We start from the raw sequence: 7,378 nt of genomic DNA, 5'->3' as shown, positions 1-7,378 counted from the left end.
TTCTTCGAAGATCTTTATAGGTCAAACCGCATACCAACATATGTTATTCCCTTTGTCATTGGTATGTTACTTGCCCGAGATTCGATCGTCGGTATCATCATACCTAGTTCAATCTCGTTACCGTCAAGTCTCTTTACTTGTTCCGTAATGCATCATCCCGCAACTAACTCATTAGTTACATTGCTTGCAAGGCTTATAGTGATGTGCATTACCGAGAGGGCCTAGAGATACCTCTTCGATACACGGAGTGACAAATCCTAATCTTGATCTATGCCAACTCAACAAACACCTTCGGAGACACCTGTGGAGCATCTTTATAATCACCCATTTACGTTGTGACGTTTGATAGCACACTAAGTGTTCCTCCGGTATTCGGGAGTTGCATAATCTCATAGTCAGAGGAGTATGTATAAGTCATGAAGAAAGCAATAGCAATAAAACTAAGCGATCATAATGCTAAGCTAACTGATGGGTCTTGTCCATCACATCATTCTCTAAAGATGTGATCCCATTCGTCAAATGACAACACATGTCTATGATTAGGAAACTTAACCATCTTTGATTAACGAGATAGTCTAGTAGAGGCATACTAGGGACACTCTGTTTTTCTATGTATTCACACATGTACTAAGTTTCCGGTTAATACAATTCTAGCATGAATAATAAACATTTATCATGATATAAGGAAATATAAATAACAACTTTATTATTGCCTCTAGGGCATATTTCCTTCACATTCCACCTTTCCCAGCCACATGGCCCTTGAGGGACTTGTGCGCCTAGCCCAATACGGCCAGGGCGCCTCCCCTCAGCCCTTGCTAGCCCTTGGGACATGTAGGAACCCTTGGTGGACTTCGGGACTTCTCCGGAAGTTTGCAGAACCTTCTGGAAGCTTACCGGTACAATATAAAAAAATTGAAACTTTTTCCTAAACCCTGAAAGCAACTTTACATATATAAATATTTACCTCTAGACCATTCCGGAGCTCCTCGTGACGTCCGGGATCTCATCTGAGACTCTGAGCAACATTCGGTCACCAACATGCACATCCCAATATTACTCTAGCGTCACTGAACGTTAAGCGTGCAGACCCTACGGGTTCGAGAATCAAGTAGACATGACCGAGACACCTCTCCGGTCTATAACCAATAGCGGAACCTAGATGCACATATTGGTTCCTATATATTACACAAAGATCTTTATCGGTTGAACCACGATGTCAAGGATTTGGTTAAACCTGTATGCAATTCCCTTGTCTGGCGATATGTTACTTGCCTGAGATTCGATCGTCGGTATCTCCATACCTAGTTCAATCTCGTTACCGACAAGTCTCTTTACTCGTTCCGTAATACCATACCTCATGACTAACTCATTAGCCACATTGCTTGCAAGCTCTTTATGATGTTGTATTGCCGAGAGGGCCCAGAGATATCTCTCCAGCACACAGAGTGACAAATCCCAGTCTCGGTCCAGGCCAACCGAATAGATACCTTCGAAGATAGCTGTAAAGCATCTTTATGATCACCCAGTTATGAAGTGACGTTTGATGGCACACAAGGTATTTCTATAGTATCCGGGAGTTGCATGATTTCATGGTCTTAGGGATAGATACTTGACATGGAGAAAGCTATAGCAGTAAACTCGAGTGATGCGATCGAATGCTAAGCTTGCGGTTGGGTCCTTTCCATCACATTATTCTTCTAATGATGTGATCCCGTTATCAAATGACAACTCATGTCACTACACCACGGTCAAGTTTTGGCGACACGTCAATCTGTTGGCATATGGTACCTTTGCCGACACATAACTTGTAGCTAACACATATGCTGACAAAAGATAAAAGAGTCGGAGGACTTGCTGTGGGCAAAGGTATTGCCGACAAAAGTTCACTTGCCGACACTTTTTTAGTTGGTATACACCCTACCTACGCCGACGCATGGTGTGTCTCTATACACCCTACATACGCCGACACATGGTCTGTCTATGTACACCCTACCTATACCGACAGATGGTAAGTCAACATACACCCTACCTATGCCAACACTTGGTTTGTCTAGCAAGGTCTTTAGCTTTGCCGACACATGATTTGTCGAGCTATGGGTGTACTTCTGCCAACACTTTCTCTGCATGGCTAGAGGTGTACCTTTGTCAACAGTTTCTCTGTTGGAATGTTTTCCCGACAGATAAATTGTTGATAAGATGTTGTACAGCCAAAATAACAATTGGATACTACTCTGGCTTAAATATTATGCAATGCTCAAATGTTATACACAAACGGGATCAAGATGAACACATATTGCACAAGCATTGATAATATGTTCACAAACATACATATATATATTGATCAGAAGTTCAAAAACAAGACAGTCCTTACATAGCAAAGTTTGGCCATTTTGACCACCATCGAGAAAACACAAGCCACATAAAGGGACCACTATTTGCTGTTCTAAAAGAGTTCTAACATTAAATGAACCAAAACACTTATATCACACCCATGAGCACAAGATATATGCTCCAAAACACTTGAAGCACCAAATGGTCCAAAACAGACATAAGATTCATGACCACAAGTTGGCTGGTCCAAAATACTGCAAACAGCCAAATGCTGCAGAACACTCCGAAGTCATCACATCCATGTGTAGTAGGTGGCTGAGTACCTGAAAATATTCGACACGATCTTGATGATAAGAGACCAATTAAAATATACTCAGTTATATCTAACATAAGTGCAAATTTTTGCATTGACACCTAATTAAGACATCCATGTATCAAATGTTTTATTCCAAAGTGGATTCATAAAAGTTATTAATAATATGGAGGAAATTGTCATAGGTATCCTGAGGCTTTGGGCCAAATTCTCATATGTTCAAACTGAATGGTACTGGGTGAAAATAAATGGTCAAATTCTCATATGTTCACCCCAACGTTTTTGTGCACTTCAAAGTTCGAAAATAAATGTCAAAAACAATTGTGGTTGTATGTTATCTGATGAACTAGAATTAAAATGTACAGCTTCAGACCCAAAAAACTGCAGTATGTGAAGTTCTGTATATGCCATGTGATCTTTAGATTGTGACCATCAAAGTGTTAACACCAAACTGATATATTTATGCTAACTACTAACCAATGTATATGAGCATCAGATTACATCATGTGATTTCATATTTTTAATTTTAAAACTGCAGTATGTGGAGTTCAGTTTTATATACAAGACATGAAAAGTTATATAGTGATGCTATAATTTCACAAAGAGGTTCTACAATTTCAGATACACTGAAGTGTTACGTGTGACACATTTTCCTCGCTTGCCATTTGGTTTACTCTAACGTGTGATCGCTAGTCCATGTACTGGCGCTCTTAGTTCAATATCATCTGATCAATACACTAGCTAAATGACAGAAAAATCAGTCTTGGGGCATTTTTATTTTCATCAAAAATGAACAGGGTTCCACAAGAGAACTATGGAAAAAGCTTCATCGGTTGTACATATTATGTGTAAATCAAATGATAACATACTCACATCGCCTATTTCTTATGCAAACTATTTCAGTTCATAGGCTGCTTCTTCCACTGCACGTTGCTCTGAAAAATGTGAAGACATGTATCAACCACCCTGTGAAAACGAAAACTACATTTAATAATATAGATAACTTGGCTGACCATAAATTAGATTAGAAAGTAGGACAAGGGACTGGAAGTTATGTCCTTGGTAAGTATAATGGATGAACTTTTTCAAATGCACAAATGATGTTCAGGTAATATTAGGCCATCACCAGAATAAACACGAACATATCATAAAAGTACCATGTATGGACGCTATTAAGATTTAAGTACTGCCTTACTCTTGAACTAGATCATTATTATCATGATTGAAGTTCTTATCTTCCAATTGCTTACAGTCAGAATGGGGTTGACAGGCTACAATTAGTTATAAATCTGCTCACACCACAAAGTAGCTATATTTTCCATTTTAAACAGACATGTCAGCATTAATACCTTGGCCTACTAGTGATCGATGCTACATCATCCCCCCCCCCCCCCCCCTCCAATAAGCAGGACATCAGGAAAGAACCTTGTTGTTTTGGTACCTGCCACCACCACCACCAGCATACCCATTAGGTCCATAGTTCACAAACATTATTATATGGCACCTGTGGAATCATAGACCCAACAGAAGCAGCAAGAGGGTAACTAAGGAAACTAAGGCCTGGATATTTTGAAGTGAACGAAATGAGTAAGAGAAAATAATGATGCCATATCTGAAGGGTGAATCCATCTATAAATATCATGAATGCCAAGGGAATGTCTAGCTGCACATGTCAATATATCCCAGCATTCTCAGTTGTCGCATTCTAAATGGTGTTGTGACTTGTTTTTAGAAAAGCATGCTAAATGATATATTCTTCAAAGCAAGAAAGGTATTATGAGAAGGCACCCAATTTAAGCAAGCATCAAGCAGAGTGGTAAAATTAGAACTAAAAAGTGATGAAAATTCTAGGATTTACCTGCATAAGGAAACGGGGAGCTCAAATTAGGTGGGTATTGAACATCCACAGACAACTTGCTTAATATCAAATATATGGCTCGCATCGGACTGTTTAATGGTCCTATGATGGGAACAAAAATGGAGATTCTACTTAACACCAATACTTATTACCACAAATAGTCAGACAGTAGTATCTGACACATAAATATATCTATCTCCTATCTCATCTGGAGATACGTGCATTACATACTACTTTCCTGTCCCAAGAAAAAAATGAAAAACATGAACTGAAGACATGCATCTGAACACATTTTATATGTTTGGAAAGAAGCATCTGAACACATATATGAATATATGAATGAATGATTCATCACATTATCTTACTGCACAAATTGAAGGAATAGGCCATGCAGCAGGTGCATTTTTGACCTAAATGTTTGACCACAGGTGCAAGCTAGTGTAAATTTTCTCCATAAACACAAGTGCTTGAACCAAACCGTACAAGAGAAGATCAACAAATTTATCCATAATTACTCAGCGAATGGCGGGTTTAAATGACAGGGAGGGAACACAGCAAACAAACTTGTATCAATGAATGAATTTCGTCTTCCAGATTTTGAGGCCACGTATTAAAACGTATTACCATCTCAAGGAAAAAAATAACGGAAAAGAACATGTTATTTGCCTAGACAATGTTGACATTATAGGCAGCCGTTAAAAATTTATCCCCTACTGCATACTTGATAATCCAACAATATTTATAAAACGTTGATTCTGCAGTGTTAAGCTTACAATTATCTCATTCTGCATTTGCAATTTGGTAACAGTTGCAAATTTCTCCAATGAGAATATTTCACTTCAGTCATTTGACTGTGCAACTGACTTTTTTATAGTGACTTGTATATCTACCAAACCTCCTACAAACTAGGTTGGAATCTAATTTTGTCCGGAAAAAATTGAAACCGACCTGACCATCTATAGCATCAACGAGAGCTTATAGCCTACATGCTAGCTACAAAAAGAAGTGGTACTCCAGAATTACTATTTATTATAGCAATATCATCAGTATAGCTGGTTACACATATATCTGATTAACATATGATGCTGATGCAGACCTAGAATTCAGACACTTGCAAGCCTAGAATTCAAGAACTAAAGTACCATGTCCCGCTAGCCATCGATCGGGCAAAACAATTAGAAAATAAAACAAGGTATGATTGCTTTGCTTCTCAGTGGTATACAGATCCAAGTAGTAACCTTTGTAATACTACACGCTCTTCTTAAACAAAAAGGGGCTGATTAAGTGAGAAGGGATCAGGTTATGCTTCAGATCAACAACATGTCCAAACTACTCCACAGCAACTACCAACAATACAACTCCAAAGTTGCAGCAAACTTGCAGTTCGATCTACTAGAGACACAGGGTGCTAGTCACGGTTGGAAGAACAAGAACAAAGAAAACAAATTGGGGATCCCACCATCGGTGCTTACCTAGCAACGCCCACTCCCACCAGCCCGAGGTGATTCGGTAGTTATGGCGATGCTGGCGCTTGCGGATGGCAGTCTCCGATGGTGGTTGGCGGTGGCGCTAGAATCCCTAAGAGGCATTCACTTCATCTTGGGGGTGGGGTAGGGGGCTGGTCGGTGAAGGCGGCAGGGGACGGAGCTCTCGGCGGCTGTGACTGCAAGGAAGGAAGGAGGGGATGGGGTCGAGGGCTCGGGGATGTGGAATGGGGTTGGGGACGGTGGACGGACGGATCTCGGGGTCGGTCTATCGGCGGCTGCGACCCCGGCGATGGTAGGGAACATGTGTCGGTGGGGTGGGGGAAGCGTGAGGACGAGGGCAGCGAGGACGAGGGTGACGCTGGAGCACGAGGGCAGCGATGGCACGGCGGCGGGGACATAGGTGGTGGAGCGACAGCAGGGAGGTGGGGATGGACGGCGGCGGCAGGGGAGTGGGGATGGAACGGGGATGTATTTGGGTTGGGTACTCGATTTCTAGGGTTGACTCAAATTGGGCCGCCGCGCAGCCCAATAATTTGCCCGACCGCGCGCCAAGTCCTGTTTTCAGAACACTCGCGCGCCTAAGTCAGCCTCAATTGTTCCGTGGCTTCACTGCTTGACAGGTGTACACATACGCCCACACTTAATATGAGAACATACACCCTATCTACGCCGACACTTAATTTGTGTCCATACGCCTACCTATGCTGACTGCAAATCTGCTAGGCCTAGACATCTACTGACACATGATAAGTCGCTATGTGGTTACCGACAGATACGTGGTCGCTAAGTCATTGCTGACACATAATTGGTCAACCATTGTGCACACTTGCCGACACATGATTTGAGGGCCAAGCTTCGGAGCTATGCCGACTGATCTTTTGCAGAGATTAGTGGGCCTTTCCCCACAGAAGTGTGTCACTTAAACCCTACTGTGGTGTAGTGTCTATGGTTAGAAAATTTTAACCATATTTGATCAACAAGCTAGACTAGTAGAGGCTCACTAGGGACATCGTATTTGTTTGTGTATTCACACATGTATTTAAGTTTCCGGTCAATACAATTCTAGCATGAATAATAAACCTTTATCATGAACAAGGAATATGATACTAACCAATTTATTATTGCCTCTAGGGCATATTTTCAACACCAAGTTCTAGTTGCTATTTTCTGCTTGTTTTTGGTTTTCCAGAAAATAAATACAAAATGAAAACCAAACACAACAAAACTTTTGATAATTTTTTTCTAGACATAAGAGACCCTACGGAAACTATGACGGTGGATTAACTAGAGGGGCGGGGTTGCCGACACACGGCTTGGTGTATCTTGATGTTTCCCGGGTGCTATCCCAACCCATGTTGAGCCATGGGCGTTTCTTGGAGAAAGAGT

At 41.2% G+C, this 7,378-nt stretch overlaps 1 long non-coding RNA gene across 3 annotated transcripts; it reads right to left on the bottom strand.

Moving 5' to 3' along the window:
* Positions 1–2,316: 2,316 nt before the first annotated feature.
* Positions 2,317–6,499, bottom strand: LOC123188733 (uncharacterized). 3 transcript variants are annotated; one of them, XR_006495140.1, is made up of 5 exons: positions 5,978–6,499; positions 4,506–4,607; positions 3,997–4,088; positions 3,521–3,613; positions 2,317–2,657 (listed from the first exon to the last, which is right to left on the bottom strand). It is a non-coding gene; the product is annotated as an uncharacterized lncRNA (long non-coding RNA). The 3 variants fall into 3 exon arrangements; XR_006495139.1 differs by having other exon boundaries at positions 4,506–6,493; XR_006495141.1 differs by lacking the exon at positions 4,506–4,607 and having other exon boundaries at positions 5,978–6,492.
* Positions 6,500–7,378: the final 879 nt, after the last annotated feature.

This window comes from Triticum aestivum, chromosome 2A (assembly GCF_018294505.1).
Source record: "Triticum aestivum cultivar Chinese Spring chromosome 2A, IWGSC CS RefSeq v2.1, whole genome shotgun sequence".
NCBI lineage: Eukaryota > Viridiplantae > Streptophyta > Magnoliopsida > Poales > Poaceae > Triticum > Triticum aestivum.
This window is presented reverse-complemented; position numbering and strand designations above follow the sequence as displayed.